Genomic DNA, 18,893 nt, shown 5'->3' on the forward strand with positions numbered 1-18,893 from the left:
TTGTCCTTGTTATGGCCATTAAATGTATTAATTATCCATTAATGATATCTACCTTGCCTTGTTTGAGTTAAGCTGACAATCAGTCGGTTGTCTGCTTTGGCTCTGGATTCTCGTTAACTGACCGGTCACTAGGGTATAGTACATTAAGTCCCCCAAGCCTCGAGCAGTTGTTGACAGGTGCGAAGGGATTTGAAGTTTTGAAAGCAGTTAAGCGATGGAGAGGGCGGTTAAGCAGCTGGAGATTAAGTTAAGTAGAAAAACCATTGATGGTGAGTGATATGTCGATATTTTATTGATTTTATTTAGTTTATTGCACTTAAATAAATCAGGGAATTGTGCTTAAATGTCCAGTATTTTCCCGTTTCTGCTAATTGTGCTTAATTTGACCAGAAATTCTAATTTTAATTAATTTGAATATTCTGAGCTAATTATTTACATTTTTAATTGCAGGGAAATTTTTGGAGATATATCTTGGAGCATTGGGAAGGAGACAAAATAAATTCAAGACTCTCCGATTAGACATTTTAAATTTTAGTTATATTGTAATTTAATTGTTTAAACTTTTTGGATTATGGTTGAATTGAAGGAGCACTTTTCTTTTCTTTTATTCTTGTGCAGCATTGCAGCAAGTAGTGTAGCACGGAGGGCGTGATTCATTTTTCTTTGATTTTAAAGAGTGAAGTTACATTGATTCATTCATTGCATTTTAATTTCCTTTCTTTAAAATGGTGTCATGGTGTGCAGGAGAAGTAGCTCTCGGTATTTTTCTCATCCATGGGTGGAATGAAGGGCTTTCATTTATTTTATTTTACTTTTGATTGAAGCCTTGTAATGTCTCTTTGCTGGAATGTGAATCATGCATTGGAATGATGGTTAGTTTTTAAGTTTACATTGAATGCAAATTGTACCGTGATTTAGTGCTTGGAAGCTTTTCTTTTCATTTGAAGAATTAAGAGTGATGAGTGGTCAAATCACCTAGTATTTGTAGAGCATATTTTAACGTTTTCTATTTAGCAAAGTGGTTGATTGTGTTTGTTGTGTTGCACTGAATTTCCTTGTTGAATGAAGAGTAGAATAGGTTGGAGCCTATGGATGGGACGTTGGCAGCAAATAGATGTAGGGTATTTCTTTCCTTTATTTCATTGAAGAATGAAGAGGTGATTTGATGGGGAATGTGGGTGAAGTCACGGCTGGAATGGTCTATTTGCATTTCTTTTTCATTGCATTGTTTAGTTGGTACATGATTTTGGGAAGCACACGGTGATTGAATTGCAATTTATTTGGCTTGGGAATGAAAAGCACTCTCCATTCTTCAAACACATTTCACGGCTTGTGCACATTACGGAGATGGAGAATTGTTAAGCACTTTTTCCTTTCTTTTCAAGCAATGCCGATTTCAGCTTTTGTAGAAGCACATTTTTACTTTTGTTTGAAAATGAAAGCCGATTCAATTTCTTAAAAATAATTCTTACGTTGCTTCCTTTTTGGAGATGCATTTCTGATCTTGTTTTATTGTTATTGATGGGACGCTCTTTTTAATTGTCATCCACTTTGGCATATCATTTTATTTCCGCAGCATTTGGTTTCCAAGGGTAATGCTTCATTAATTTTAACATCATTGACGCAATTTGTTGATTCCAAGTTTGCTTAATATGCATTTAAATTAGTTCACACCTTAGCATTGAATTGTTAATTCTAGTGTTTTCATTCACTTTAGTGCTTTTAATTATGTTCGATTGTGTTTAATTTTTATTTTTAATTTAGTCATTTGCATTCACAAAATTGTTCACCAAAACCCCCTCCACTGTGTGTGTAACCTAATTCTCGAACCACATTTGGTCCTTGAGAGACGACCTAGGAGTCACTTCCTAGCTATACTGCATTTCTAAATATGCAATCAAATTTTGGCGCCGTTGCCGGGGACCAACGGTTCGGTTTTAGGTCTTTTGTTGTGTTAGTGTGTGTTGTATTGTCTTGTGTTGTGAGTGTGATGTTATGTTTTGTGTGTTCGTCATTGTGTGTTGCATTTAGGTAACTTTAGTTGCATATTTTCATTGCATTCTTCTTTCCCTCCTTCTACATGTCTACCTATTTTGATTATGAGAATACTGCTTCTTCTGCCTGTGCATATGACTATGATTCTCCTTCTGCATGCTACTCTGAGTATGGTTCTCATGTATACTCTGTTGATTTCTATGTTGAGAACAATATGACTCATCCTCTCATTCTTGAGAGTGCTCTTAGGGAGCAAGCTTCACTTAATGAAGATGATGTTCATTGTGTTCTCACCTCTGGACTGATACATTTGTTGCCTAAGTTTCATGGTTTTGCAGGTGAATGCCCACATAAACATTTGGAGGAGTTCCACAACATTTGCTCTTCAAAGAAATCTCCTCATGTCCCTGATGGTCACATGTTTTTAAGGGCATTTCCGCATTCATTACAAGAAGCAGCAAGGGATTGGTTGTATTGTCTTCCTCCAGGATCCATCACTTCTTGGGAAGATCTTAAGTGATTGCTCTTGGATGAATTCTTCCTTGCTCGGTATGGTTACAGCAACGATCCTGGATGGAATGACCCTAACTTGGGATGGTTTGGTACCCCACAACAACCTCAATATCGAGAATCACCATTCCAGAATGCTTGTATGCCTTTCCCTGTCCAGCAAGAACAGCAGTTGCAGCTTCATGAGCCTGCCCAAGCAACTCCTCATCCTTCCACTACTTCTGAGCCTACATTGAAGGAGTTACTTAGGCAGATGGCCATACAGAATATGCAGTTTAAGCAAGAAACCAGAGCTTAGTTTTAGCAGTTTCAGCAGGAGAACATGGAGTTTCAGCAGGAATTTAGAGATTCCATTCAAAGTTTGACCGATTAGATGGGGCAGACGGTCACTCAGTTCATTGAGGAACAATCTCAAGTTTTAGAGGGATCAGCATTTCAGAATGTTCAGATTCTTGATGATGTCAGTGCCATTCACATAGGAGATGGGGAGCAGAGTCATGAGCTTACTAGTGCGCCATCTACTTTCCCATCCTCATATGCCCCTACTCTCGCACTTGAGGAGACTGATGAAGATTTGGAGGACCAGGCAGATATAAGCAACACCTTTGAGATAGGTAGACCACTTTCATCTTTCACCACTTTAGCCACATCCAGGGAAGTGGAGGTAAGCATACCTAAGATTGATTATGTTGTTGATGATCATTTTGTTGATATGTATGTTATGGATGATTGTATTGTTGATGAGCATGATTTTCATTCCCCCTCTTTGCATGATGAGAACCACCGTGTTTTATCACATCTGAATGTTTGTTCTCCATGCACTGAACATGAATCTGAACCTGTGATTGATATTGTTTCTACATGTTATTGATTCATGTTTTCTGAAATTGATTTATGTTCTGAGGGTATATCTGAGGTGCAGCCTGTTACATTGGGATTGGGTGTTATACCCCTGCATGTTATTTCTGTGGAACCATATTGCACTAACCATGTTGCAGGAGGAACATATGAATTTGACCAACAAGCACCCACAATGGAGAACAAAGGTGCTCACATACACAAGAGCTTGAATATCAATAGGCACCAGTTGAACCCGCTCATCAACAATCACTGCTTCTTAGATCCAGCTGTGGAGGACGTCTCCTTGCTTGATCAAATTTGGAGACTGAAGTAGTTCATCTTAATCATTTCCTTGCTCACTCCAGTGGTGGAGAATATCTCCCTGACAGTCCAAAATTGACAACTGCCACCATGATCAGGGGAGTTTTCTTTTCCCTTCTCCTCCCTTTTCCACTTTTATTGCACTTGTCCATGATCTATTGACTGTTTTGACTGTTGATCTTATGCTTGTGACACATTGAGGACACTATGTAGTTTAAGTGTGGTCTATTGGGGGGATTCTGAATTTTCTTTGATTAGTTTNTGTTTTCTGCGTTAAATTTTTTTTTTTTAGGTAGTATTTAAGTATTTGTTTGTTGCATTGAATCTTTTTGAAAACCTTTGAAATTGGAAGTGACTTTAGTGAGAATGTAAAACCCACTTTGAAAAATTTAGCACAAGAGCTAAAGTCACTTAAAATTTGGAAAAGGCAAGAAACTCTTCTAAAAGAAAAAGAAAGAATTGAAAGAGAAGAGTATCTTGCTAAGTTGGAAGAAGAACTTAGAGTCCTTAATGAGAAACAACAAAAAGCCCAAGAGGAAATAAAGTGAAGTAGGAGTCATACAAGGAGGAGTTCTAATACTCCAACTCAACTCACACACCATGAGGTAGATAGTAGGCTTGCAAACAAATACTATTAACCTCACCCACATAGAATTCATGATAGAGAGCACACTCCAAGAGAGGTTAGAGTTGACCTCCCCCATTTCCATGGTAAAGAAGATGTTGAGGCATACCTAGATTAGGAGATGAAAGTTGAACAACTCTTTGAGTGTCATCAAGTGAGTGAGGAGAGAAAGGTCACATTGACCACATTGAGTTTACAAGCGAATGCCATGTATTGGTGGACCTCCCTCGTGAGAGAGAGAAGACTCTCTAATTTTCCCCAAGTCACCTATTGGAATGACTTGAAAAGTGCCATGAGAAGAAGGCACATTCCCTCATACTATCATAGGGAGCTAATGGACAAACTCCAAAGGCTCCAACAAAGAGACATGAGTATAAAGAGCTATAGGCAAAAGATAGAGCTCTACATGTTGAGGGCTGATGGGTGTCGTGGCCCATACAAATTTAATTGCAATTTAGAAATGCAGTATAATGCTAGGGAATGACCCCTAGGTCGTCTCTCAAGGACCAACTGCGGTTCAGAGTCAAGTCTAACACAAAAGGGGGGAGGGGTTAAAAAGTGTTTTTGCGAATACGAATAACTAAATTAAAACGAATGGACATTAAACTCAACTGTGTAAGTTAGAAAACATCAAGGTAAAATAAAGTGCTAATCCCAACATTTCAACAAACAATTATCTAAACACAAGTAAGACTATAAAATGCAACACTAAATTAGAGACATCAAAAGCAACTAATCCTACTATGCAAATTAATGCAAAACAAAGGGGTAATTAAACATGCTTTTTCATCCACCAATTATGTGACCAATATTCATCTACTAAATGAAATTAAAAGTGCAATAAGCTTGAGAAAACCCCCTTGGGCCGTGAGCTCCTAGTCCACCAAGGCCCAACTTCAATTCTTGACTTTCTTCCTTAAATGAACCATGCAAGATGTGTTGACTCTTTGTCTCATATGCACCAAACTTCAAGACAACAATCATGTGCCTTCCATATCATTCAAAATCGTCCCACCACTCCTTTCCATGCAGCAAAAACAAAACCACACACCAAGCCACACAAATTCACGTGAAAAAGGCAATGTTGGGTGCAAAGGATGCTTCTAAAAAGTCCACAAGTCAAAGGGTGCTTTAATCTCTTCTTTCAAGATGCCACATGTGCAAAGTCAAGGCAATGGAAAACAATCACAATAACCTCCCATTCTTCAAGCATNTCACGACAATGTGCTAGCAAAAGACAAGACCAAAATGGAAATCTTCATTCTAAGAAAATGTGCTCATACTATGCTTGGCCAAATCGGGTAAAGAATTAAATGAAGCATTCTCTCTCCTTGCACCACTCTTTTTTTGGTTTTTCTTCAACAAGCAACATTCAAATTGTTCCTTCCATTCTCCATTACCGAGAACACACAAAGAAACCCAAGTTCAAATGCAATTTAATACAAGCATAGCAAAACCAAGTTCCACCTTCATAAATCCAACTTCACCACTCACCTTTCTTAAACTTTTTTGACCAACACAAAACCAAACCTCTAGCTTCCCAAGAATTACCGTCCAGCCACCATCATCAATCACAAAGTCTAGCTCAAAATTTGTTTCCCAACATCAAAAACAAAATACTAGAAGAAAATGGCTCAAGAATACAATACCCATGCACCAACTTAAGTCTTTTTCACTACCAAACTTGACAACAACTCCATTTTCATCCTCCAAACCAAGAAACTCAAGATAAATTCAAACTCACTGCAGCAAAATGATGAGAAAACCGAAATGAACAATGGGTCTCCCTTCCATCAAAGAAACCACCATGAAAAAAGAAGAAGCTTCAAACTCAAGCATTCAACCTTCAAAACGAAAATCTAAAGAGAGAAATGGTAGAGCTTCATTCCATCAAGTAAGAACAAGCATTGTTGCAAACAATAGAAGAAGAAAAACATGATCTTGTTCCATTAAAGCTCAAAAACGAAAATGGCACCCAAGGCTCCCAAGAGAGAGTTCATACATGCAAGCCAAAGCAAAAGTGTGGAATGAAGAGAGTTGTAGTGAGTGTCTCGCAAATTTGCCCTAAACAATGCATTTCCCCTTCAAAATAGGTGGGGTCCACCTCCTAAAAGAAACCCTAGGGTTAGGCCAAGTGTCCCACCATTGGGCTTCTACAAAATTTGCAACAAAAGGGCCCAATGCACTTAATCTAATTAAGGTTTCTAAAAAAAACGAAAATACAACTTTACAAAAATGGAAATGGCTAAATGTTGAGTCTTGAATGATTATGCCACCATCCCTAATGCTCCAATTGATGTTTCCCAAAATTTCCCTGCAACCAAAATACACTTAATCAGCTCAGAAAACCCCAAATTAGCACAATTACAAATTTCCGACCAAATTAAGCAGAATTCGGAAAACGGGGAAATAACAGACAATTAAACACAATTCCCTGGTTTATTTAAGTGCAATAAACTAAATATAGTTCAAGAAATAACCACTCATCAAAATAGACCACACTTAGTCTTTTNCANTNNTGGGCAAAACCAAGACGAAAACCAGGGAACTACTCAAACATCAGGGAGGTGAGACAGACTCGACAGATAGGAAACAAAGACTCACAAAATAGAAACAGAGCTGCACAATTCTCACAAATTCTGGACAGTGAAAGGAAGTGGACAATATCCAACACAAAAGCAATGAAAGCAGATACTCACAGAATCATCCAAACAATTCAGTTCATGGAAAACAGTCAATCAGTTCAAGAGATGAATCAAAAGCAACAGAGCCTCACAGATGCACACAATCAGTGTCTCTCTCAAGTGTTTAAGGTAAATCAATGTCACTCAATGCACTCAAGAAAGCACACATAGATAGACTTGGCAAGCCTCTAATATCAACACTCAAACACATATGCATGTTCAAATCAAAAGGTCTTTTCATGGTTGCAATGGGGCCAAGGACAAGTATCGTTTCCCAAAGGACTCTTGAGGCCTTAACTTTCGTGTAACCTAATAGCGTAAGACTTGAAAAAAGAATTAAATTTAAGTTTTAAATGCAAAGACAAAAGTAAACATGCAAATGCAGTGAATCAATTGGCTAAAAGAAAACTATGGATGAATGGAGTTGTTGGGGTTTACAATTTCATCTTATCCACCCTCTTATATCTACTTTTCTTATCTACTTTGCTTATTTATCATATTGTCATGCAAACTTTCTTGGTCTACCCTTAACCCAATTCCTTGGCAAAAAGAGCTTATTATTAGTTACCGGCTTGCTATCCCTAGCCTCCCCTAGTAATTAATAATGCATGCTGAACAAAAGCAAAATACAATTGATCGTCCTACCCCTATCCCTAGGCGGTATTAGCATAATCAATGAATTTCCCCCAGTTCATGACATTACTGTACGTTTTTGTATCAATAAAGACAAAAATGTGAAACGAAATGTAAAAAAAAAAAAAAAAACAGAATGTGAAAACGGTTAGTCATTAACTCAATCGTTATGCTTCCAATCACAGATTAAAGACGAGTACGCACTACTCTAATCCAAATCCGACACGAATCAGCCAACTAAGCAAAGGCTAATTCGGTCTTCAAAATTGCAAACTAAGCGATTGCAATGCACAAATCTAATAAGTCATGCACCATACAGTCTAATCAACTAAGCGAAGATTAAACACCGAGTAGGCAACTAAGCGCATACCTAATCGCAAGCACATAACAGATTAAATATTGAGCAGAATCAAAGCAGCAGTATGGCAATTAAAGTGCAAGAATCTCATGGAAACAAAGTAATTTTATTAATAACCAACCCACTAACCTAAGCTAACATCATAGTCAAATTATCATTACTAAACAGACTGGACAACATTAAAGTAAAAGAAAATATTAAACGCCTAACACTGTAACAAACAATATCTAAACACAATCAAAGTTGTTAAAATGCAACACTAGATTAGAAAGATAACAAACAACTCAAAATACAATGGAAAATATTTAAAACCAAAAGGAATAAGCAACATAATTTTCTTCTAGCAATTGACGTTACCCATGCTCTTACCAAATAAAGTAAAATTGCAAATGACCAAAAAAAATAAAGAAACCTCTCGGCCTACCTTCCAAGCAAAATAAATTGGCATTCATTTCTTCTCTAGATGAAACTAACGAATCCTTGATGCTTCCACTTTTCATTGGATGGGAAATCTTTACTAAATGAAACATAACCTAGCTCTGGAAAAATCAGCTCCACACATTGCTAGAGTAAACATGTGCTTCTCATCTTTCTTCATCATTAACCGTCACATCACTTTAATGAGTTGAAAGAGCTTCCAAATAAAGTGTTATCACACTTGTAGCTCCAAGAAAAGTCAAGGCCAACCATACACCTCCTTTCTGCAATTCCAAGAACCGTAGCACTCTACCTAATCACCTTTTCATTCTTCAAATGAATTGAAAGCTCCAAGAAAAGTGAACACCGGACCCACTATTTCAAGCTATGAAGTTATGAAAGAAAGAGAAAACATTGTAGATGGCAAAAGGAATAAGCACGTGCAATTACATATAAATGAAATCAAAGCACCAATTTCCCAAGCAATTATCATCACGCATCTGGAAGAAAAAAATTTGGATTCGGCACTTCATCCTCATGACACAATAAAAACCGTGCAGTTGACGTGACCACTCCACAATCTTCAAATGAAATCCAATCTCTTCCAGCCACCAAACGGACCAAGCTGCAACAACAATATTCTTCTCTCAACTTCAATCATGGTAGAAGCACTCCTACCTACTCCTATCTAATCCATTTATCATGCCATGAAAATAAATAAAAGACTACTCTCCTTCCAGCATCCAACGCACACACCTAATCCACTTTCATTCATTCAAAGCAAAAAGGTATGTTGTACGTTGCAGTTGTGGCACCAATTACTCATCTTTCCATCAATCAATGAAGCATGCAAATGCAAATAAGAAAGAAATGAATCATTGCTAGACTAAAAGTGTACCGCCTGACATGATCAATGCTTGTCTCAGCAGATGCAAAATACAAGCTCAATTGAAATGGAAAATTAAGAGAAGCATTTTCTTTCTTCCAGTAACGTGTACACCAAATTAAAAAGTGAACAATTGATTCTTCATTCATCCAAAATCAAGCACTATAGACATGGTTACAAAGAAAATTGCAATGTAAGAAAAAAAATCGTTCCAGCAACAGTCCTTTTTAGAGTGGCGGTTGGCTGCCACTATAAGGCCATGTATGCCTCTAAATGTGAGGGTGGGGTCCACCCTAAAACCCTAGGGTGACAAGTGTCACCTACAATAACATTTGGGCCTAAACTATTTTGTCAAAAATTGGCCCAATGTGCAGAAGCTTGTCTAAAAAAAACTAAACTTTTAAATTACAATTTTGATTAATTATAAACTATTAAATTAAAATATAACTAATTCTAAATTTTCCATGTGGAGAGTCTTGAATGAATTTATGTCCTCTCAAATGTCCAAAACATATCTCCAAAATTTTCCCTGCAATTAAAAATGCAAATAATTAGCTCAGAAAATTTAAATTAATTAAAATTAGAATTTCCGGACAATTAAGCACAATTTCCTGATTAATTCTAGCACAATAAACTAAGTGAAATCAATAAAATATCGACTCATCGCCTTCCAACACCCTTTAGTAGGTGTGCCTACCTGTATCCTTCAGTAGATACATATAAAATTTTTAGCATCCCTCAGTAAATGCTACCCAAAAGTGTTTAAAAATCTAAAAAGTTACATGTCCAAAATCAAATAAACCTAAAACTAAAAATGTTTTACAACAAATGGGATTAAATCAAATATCATCAAGTCTTTCCATCCTGGTTGGGATCTTCATCTACCCAACTCATCAGTGGCCTTCTATCCACTCTCTTGATGGCTTTAACATATGGTCTTCCAATCTCCACCAATCCATCTTCTCTAATCTTGTTGACAATCCACTTCTTATTTTTGAATATCACTTGTGAACCGCGTGGAAATGATGTATCTTCTGAGTGGATTGTTCCTCCTTTATCAACCTCCTCTTTAGGCAACTGTAAAACATTACAACTGTTAGTGTCAGTACCTATTGAGCTTTCTTCATCTGATGCAGCTTCTCTTCTTGACTTTTTATGACTGGCTCTCTTCTTAACTCTTACATTCTTCTCTTTAGACCCAGTACATAATAGCACATTCTTTTTGTCTCTCATCATGATTCTTCCATCATGGACACTAATAAAAATCTTTGAAGTTGCCATGAAAGGTCTTCCAAGAATCATTGGAATCCTTTCCTCATCTTCCATGCCCATGAAAGTCCACCAAAAACTCTAGCTGCTCCACTCGCACAACCACATTCTCCACCATACCAAGTGGCTTTTTAGTGGAACCATCTGCCACCGTCACAGTAAGATTAGACGGTTTTAATGTTAACCCTCCAATTGTTCTCAGAAAAAACTTGGGCATCATATTAATGCTGGATCCAGAATCTATCATGGCTCCTCCTACATCAACATCATTCACAATACATGATAAAGTCAAACAACCTGGATCTTTTACCTTAGGCGGATAATTTTCTTTGGAGGTTGAATCTCAAATTCCTGCTCCTCTTCATCATCATCTAAATCTATTATATCTCCAAGATAATATTTTATCCTTTCAAAATATGCAGGAATCTGTTGAATTATTGAAGGCACCACAGTCACCTGGTTAAAAATTTCTCTAATCTGCCCATTGTGACTAAATCTTACTTCCTTTTCCTCTTCTTCTTCACCTTCACTACTATCTAGCTCAATAATTTCTCTTTCCTCCTCTTCATCTTCACTACTCCCAATTTCCACAACTTCCCTTTCATCCTTTCTTTTACTCCTTGTAACAACAACTTTGCATTCCTCTTTAGGGTTAACATCAGTGTTAGCCCTAAATTGGTTTTTCTCAGTGGTCTCTACTCTTTTTGACAGTTGACCAATTTGCATCTCCATGGATCTGAAACTAGCTTGGTCACTGGCATGATTAGACTCATACACCTTCAGGAATTTTTCAAATCTATCACTTAGATCTTTGACAAACTCTGTCAAATGTGTAACCTACTGCCACATTGGTGAAGGTTGTTGCTACCTGAAACCACATGTCTGCCCTGATGGGTTATTTTGCGCTTGTCCAATAGTAGGATGGTTCTTCCAACCTTGGCTAGTATTTCCTTGGTTGAAGTTCCCCTACCTATACTGGAACTGATTTCCCATATAGTTGGCTTCCTGCTACATCCCCTCTGGTTGAAGTTCCCCTGCCACATCTTCAGTCTTCTGTTTGATATCACCTCCACCAAGGTAAGAAAGTACTAGGGTTGTCTTGTCAAACCCGTGGACTAGTGTCTTCCTTAGTAGGCCTTCGAATCTGTCCCATGCTTGACCTAGAGTCTCTTCCATGCCCTGTTTGAATGATGAGATCTCCAACCTTCCCTGAGTAAATTTGGACTGTGGAAAATATTTGTTGACAAACTTTTTAGCCACTGTCTCCCATATGGTGAATGTTCCTGCGGGAAAGGAATTAAGCCACGTCTTAGTGTTGCCTCCCAATGAGAATGGGAACAAGCTAAGCTTTACTCTCTCATCTGATACACCTGTCATCTTCACAGTGTTGCAGATTTCAATAAACGTTGTCAAATGGTCATATGGGTTCTCATTTGACAAGCCGTGAAACTGATTGCGTTGCACCAGGTGTATAAGTGTTGGATTCATCACCATGTTGGGGGTTTGATCCGTAGGCATGGTTATGTTATTGAAGTAGAAAGGGCCAACATTATTGGATTGGTTTGCAAGAATGCGTATTGGAGGAGGTTGTTCAGCCATCTCCTCTGCTCTTCGAACTGGTGAAAGTGATAGTAATCTGTTAGGAGAAGGGAACAAATCCTTAGATGGGCGTCCGACTCTCCTTCTTCCCCTTGTCTCACTTAAGCCTTCAAGATGACGTTGCGTATTTTTCATGCTCCTAGTATGTCTACTCTCTTGCTGCATGTACAAGAAACACAGACCCTAGTAGCACTTTTATATAAAAAAAAATAAAAAAAAAATAAACAAAAGCAAAAATAAAAAACAAAATATATACAATCAAGTCAAAGTTAATCAGTTTACACTACTAGATAAGTTAAACCAAGAGTCCCCGGCAACGGCGCCAAAAACTTGTTAAGTCCCTAGCAAGTGTACCAGATCGTTATCAAGTAATATAAAATGGGAAAGTCCAAGTATCGTTTCCCAAAGGACTCTTTAGGCCTTAACTTTCGTGTAACCTAATAGCGTAAGACTTGAGAAAAAAATTAAATTTAAGTTTTAAATGCAAAGACAAAAGTAAACATGCAAATGCAGTGAATCAATTGGCTAAAAGAAAACTATGGATGAATGGAGTTGTTAGGGTTTACAATTTCCTCTATTAAGCAATACCACCTAGGGATAGGGGTAGGACGATCAATTGTTTATGCTTCTGTTCTATAATGCGTTATTAATTGCTAGGGGAGGCTAGGGATAGCAAGCCAGTAATTAGTAATAGGCTCTTTTCACCGAGGGATCGGGTTAAGGGTAGGCCAAGAAAGTTTCCATAATGATTAGATAATCAAGTACATTAAACAAGAGGAGTAAATAAGAGAAAGCGGATAAGATGAAACTGTGAACCTCCAACAACTCCATTCTTCCATAGCTTTCTTCTCGTTAATTGAATTCAACCTCATTGCACTACCAAATTCTGCAATCTTCATCCATTATCTTATGGCTTGATTTGCTTCTAGATTTGGCTTGTCCTAGCTAAAGAATTTTTTTTTTCATCAAAAGGGAATTGATATATTTGGGGGCTAACATCAACTTGATGTCACTCTCTATGTTTAAAAAAATTGAAGGTTTGGAACTTAAACCTACTAGTATGACTCTCCAATTAGCAGATAGATCCCTGAAATACCCCTATGAGGTGGTTGAAGATGTGCTTGTTAAAGTGGACAAATTTCTATTTCCTATGGATTTTGTCATCATGGAGATGGAGGAGGATGTAGATGTGCCTCTAATTCTTGGGAGACCCTTTATGAAGACTTCCAAAGTCTTAATTGATGTGGAGAATGGCAAACTCAAGGTAAAAGTACAAGATGAAGAAGTGAATTTTGATGTGTTTGAAGCCATGTCTCACACAAATGATGATAAGGCGTGTTTTCATATTGAAACACTTGATGAAGTATGTATGATGCAAGAGAAGATGGTGCATTTATCTTCTCCTTTAGAGAAAACCCTTATTGATGTTTGTGAAGCTTTGAATGAGGAGGAAGAGGAACTGATTGATGAGTGCTTGACTGACTTGGATGCATTAAAAGAAATTCCTTTTGATGAGGCGAAAATTGAAGAGTTAAATGCCAAGGAAAAAGTCAAGGAAAATAAACTTGAGTTGAAGATGTTACCACCACACTTGAAATATGTTTTCTTAGAAGAAGGTGGAAATAAACTTGAGCTGAAGACAACTTTTACTTGTCCATTCGGTATTTTTGCTTATAGAAAAATGCCATTTGGATTATGCAATGCTCCAGCCACATTTCAAAGATGTATGCAGGCAATCTTTGTTGATTTGATAGAAAAATGCATTGAAGTCTTCATGGATGATTTTTCGGTATTTGGTGATTCTTTCCATATGTGCTTATCTAACTTGGATATTGTTCTCAAAAGATGCATTCATACAAACCTTATTCTCAATTGGGAAAAATGTCATTTCATTGTAACTGAAGGTCATTGTTCTGGGGCACAATGTTTCTTCCAGGGGAACTGATGTTTTCAAAGCTAAAGTGGAGGTCATTGAAAAACTTCCACCACCAACAAATGAAAAAGGAATCAGAAGCTTTTTGGTGCATGCCGGTTTTTATAAAGATTCGTTAAAGACTTCTCCAAGATTGACAAACCTTTAAGCAATCTCCTTGTCAAACACACACCTTTTGAGATGAATGATGAATGTCTTAAGGCCTTTGACATCTTGAAGAATAAATTGATTTCTGCCCTACTGATTATAGCTTCAAATTGGAATCAAGACTTTGAGCTGATGTGTGATGCTAGTGATTATACCATAGGTGTTGTACTTGGCCAGAGAAGAGAGAAGCTTTTTCTCACTATCTATTATGCAAGCAAAGTTTTGAATGGAGCCCAGTTGAATTATGCCACCACAAAAAAGGAATTACTTGCCATAGTGTACACTTTAGAGAAATTTAGGCCTTATCTTATTGGGTCTAAAGTGATCATATATTCGGATCATGCGGCTATCAGTATTTGTTAACCAAGCCTGATTCTAAACATGTTTGATTAGATGGGTATTGTTGTTGCAGGAGTTTGATGTAGAAATTCGTGACAAGAAGGGCAGTGAGAACTTAATTGCTAATCATTTATCCCGGCTCGTCAATGATGAAGTTACAATCAAGGAAAAAGAAATCTGGGAATCTTTCTCAAATGAAACACTCTTGCATATTCAATAGAGGTCATGGTTTGCTGACATGGCTAATTTTAAAGTTGCAGAAGAAGAAATTTTTTCATGATGCAAAACAGTTTCTTTGGGGTGATCCCTTCTTCTTTAAGATTGGAGTTGGTAACTTGTTGAGGCATTGTGTTACTAATGAAGAAGCAGCAAGAATTCCATGGCATTGTCATAATTCACCTTATGGGGGACATTTTAGTGGAGAGATAACAGTTGCAAAAGTTCTCCAGTCAAGATTTTATTGGCTTATCTTGTTTAAAGATGCTCATAATCATGCTAGAAGCTGTGATAAGTGTCAGAGAACTGGGAGCATCTCAAGACGACATGAAATGCCATTACAGACCATTTTAGAGGTTGAAGTCTTTGATTGCTAGGGTATAGATTTTGTTGGGCCTTTTCCACCATCTTCCAATAATGAATATTAACTGGTGGCGGTAGATTATGTGAGTGGGTAGAAACAGTTGCCTGTCCTAAGAATGATGCTAGCACTGTCATTAAATTTATGAAAAGGCAAATATCACTACTACAAAATTGATCATAGATAACGCCTAATAGATAGCGTTTTTTTAAATAAGCGCTATCTATAAATATGCAGAACAATAGATAGCGCTTATTTAAAAAAACGCTATCTATACTTATAATAATAGATAGCGTTTTTTTTAAAAAAATGCTATCTATAGATAATTAATATTATTTTTATAATTTATAATTTAAAATAGACAAAAACATAGCGTTTTTCTTTTAAAACGCTATCTATTATAACATAGTAGATAACATTTTTTTTAGAAACGTTTGTTCTTCTAGCTTCTTTTTACTCTTATATCTTTCAAAATTCCCCCCTTTTCCTATTTACTCTAGTATTTTCCAAAATATTTTCCCTTCTCTCAGTTTTACTTAAAGTTGAAATNCATCCATCCCGCTAATCACAAATTTCATTTTTGATTTCCCCCTAAATTTCACTCTGCGCTTGCCCACAAATTTCACTTCGCGTCCATCCCTCAAACCTGACAGTTCTTAGTGGAGCAAATCCTTGTTGCATTGTCTTCATCATTTCTTGTCGCCCAGCCAAGGTTCATCAAGGATTCAGGAAACCAGCCTCCTTCAAGAAACCAATAGGCTCTTGGTCAGGTATAAAGATTCTCCATTAAAGCTAGGCGTTTTGATTAGAGAAGTGATGATGTTGTTGAAGGCATCACCAACAAGCCACACCTCGAGTCAGTGCTCTCCTTTGCCACATCTTCGTTGTGCTCGCGTCAGCNTTTGCACCTCATCTTCAGTTTCACATTGCTTCTCTCATTCTCACGAAGCATCACCAAAAAACAACACCTCGAGTTCTCTCTCTTGCAGCANCCACAGTTCTTCGTAGGTCCACCTTTTCTCCTCACAGTTCTACCTTATTTCAGCCATTTCGGCCTTAGAAACACCATCTTCACCGATTAGTTCTTTGATATTAACCGTTTAAATCCTATTTTGCTCTGATTAAACACTTTTCCACCGTTTAATCTCAATTTTGATTCGTTTAATCGGTTAACTTAGTGTTTTAGGGTTCTTTCACCGTTCGATTTAGGGTTTCCTTTCTACATTCACGGTTTTGGTTTGTTTGCTCTTGGATACGTGTTTTTCCCTTTGCGTCTAAGATTTCATTCATTCTNCTTCGAGTTTTTCATCGTTCCGCTGCGTTTCTCTCTTCGAGGAAGCTTCGAAGGAGTCCATAGCGTGTTCGTTTNGAAATAGGTAAGTCAACTTTTAGGAATACTGTTATCACGCCAGGACAAAGGATCTGGAGAGAAATTTTGACCCTTATGGGAAAATATTAAATATAAGGATCAAAANGAATTTTGCTTTTATTCAGTATGAATCACGGGAGGATGCTACTAGAGTTATAGATGTAACCAACCTAAGGTTTGTAACATGTTTTGAATTCACTAATATGTTTTTTTTTTGTGTAGGAACGAGGCTTCTATATTGGAATGGAACAGAACCGAGGTTGTCTCATTGAGACCAAATTGATCAAAGAGTTCCTTCCAATGGGCAGAGACTGTTGATGGCAAATNGTGAATTGTGTATTGACTTAGATTTCCTTCTCTCTCTTGCTTTGTTGAAGACTATTGAAGCAAAACGCATATCAGTTGATCAGGGTGCATAATTCTATTATTAGGTAAAAATCAGGGTGCATATTTCTATTATTAAGTAATAAAAAAAAATGGTGCAGTACTATAGGTGGCAATTACTATAGTGGGCATATTTTTGTTTGATTGACTNGGTATAGGATATTTAAGTGCTTCAGTGATTTGTATGATTATGGAGTTCTAAAAGTTTCTTTTATAGAATTACTNTGTTTTAGCCAGAAAAGTCTTTGTTATACAAAATTAAAAGATGGGGTGAAAGGTACCTTGTGGATGCAGTGATTGTGTGTTTCTGGAATGATTATTATGGTGTGCATTACTAAAAGTAATAGGTTGTCTGGAAGTGGTTACAAATAATAGTTGTATGGTGATTAAAATGACTAAACATATTATCANATACATGCTTGATTGAACTAGATTAGGTTGTCTAAATATATTAAACCTGAGAATAACAGTAATCATCTTATCTGCAATCTGTTTGATAACCTTAACCTCAATTTGTTTTGATATGTGTTAACTGATTTAGATTTCATAAGGTAAGTAATTGGTTAATGAATTATGATAAAAATCGGTTTTGCGGAATGGGTTAAAAGTGAATGAAATTTTGGGAAACTAATAAGTTTGAAGACTGATGTTAATTTCTGCATCATTGCTCTGAGTTAATTTCAACATCATGGCTCTGGGTAGGCAATTTACGTGAGGTATTATGGGTTAATGAAGTTCTGATTCATCTCTTAAAATTCCATAAGATTGCAAAATGGGTAATGAATAATTCTAGAAAATATTTTCATTGATTAGTTTTGTTGTTAAACTACATAAATACCTTATTGTCTTGTACATAAAAACCTTGTTTTATTGAAAAATCTACACTAGGAACCTTGATGTTTTATTGAAATATCTCCATCAAGATGTTGTTGTTTGCACTATAGTTAGGCTGTTAATATCATTTCAAATTTGTTCACACAAGTGAACTTTGAGTTAAGTTGTTTAAAGCTTGTGAGTTTTAGTTGCTGGTTAATTAATCCAAATACACAATGTCTATAAATAACANTTGATTAATATTGATGTGGTTGTACTTACTCTTCTTGCATGAGAGGAAGGATCTACGATGGGAATTATGGACACTCTTCTTGCACTTCCTGTTGTGAGTATAATAATAACTTCAGACCATCAAATTGTTTTATCACACTACACACAATACTCGTTATAATAAGCGTATTAGAAAGTAAAATGATCAAAGAAAATATGCTTTNCGGNNAGTGANTTAGTGAAATAATACTTGACTTGGAAAGATTGGAGAATTAATGGTTTTTTATTCTCATTAACTTACAAGTTTACTCTGAAGTGCTTTTTACAGCAAAGTTTTATCATTCTAATCACTTATACTTTGGCAGAGTTTTTACTATGTTCAAACCCCTTAATATCATATATCATATATTGAATACTGCATCAGCCAGATTATATTATTCATGCATACGTGTTAGTTATCTGAATTCTAGGAAGCATTTTACTCACATTATGTATATAGATTCCATTTATCTATTTCCATTCTTGTAGGAAAAACCCTCAACAGAAGAGAACGATGAGATATTGTCCATACTTGTCAATATGGATTCAATTTTGAGGAGGCTTGCACAACTATAGACAAATGTGGTGTGTTTAGTGTGTAATTGTTACTCTTATATATGTTATCAACACATTTTAAGTTTCTTTTTGTTTTATTTTCGTCTCTCCAGTATCAGCAGTATTAAATGGTCTAAGATGGTCAATTAAATAATGAAAAAGGAGATTTGTCTGGTGATTTAAATATTTATTTTTGAGCAACATTTGTCAGGTACTAAAGCGTTGATCTGGTAGATTTCATCAGTGTTTTTCAATTAGAAGATGAAATTGACTTGCTTCAAGATCTGCCTAAAGATAAACATGTTGCACCTGTTGATACATAGAGGTATGGTGAGGTTTATAATCCTATGAAATTAGTTCTGCTTGTAA

General features: G+C 36.5%; 1 long non-coding RNA gene across 2 annotated transcripts; it reads left to right on the plus strand.

Moving 5' to 3' along the window:
* The first annotated feature begins 15,534 nt into the window (after window positions 1-15,534).
* LOC111242714 lies at window positions 15,535-18,693 on the plus strand. 2 transcript variants are annotated; one of them, XR_002670000.1, is made up of 3 exons: window positions 15,535-16,509; window positions 16,725-16,933; window positions 18,459-18,693. It is a non-coding gene; the product is annotated as an uncharacterized LOC111242714 (long non-coding RNA). The 2 variants fall into 2 exon arrangements; XR_002669999.1 differs by having other exon boundaries at window positions 15,537-15,903.
* Window positions 18,694-18,893: the final 200 nt, after the last annotated feature.

Source organism: Vigna radiata, chromosome 10 (assembly GCF_000741045.1).
Source record: "Vigna radiata var. radiata cultivar VC1973A chromosome 10, Vradiata_ver6, whole genome shotgun sequence".
NCBI lineage: Eukaryota > Viridiplantae > Streptophyta > Magnoliopsida > Fabales > Fabaceae > Vigna > Vigna radiata.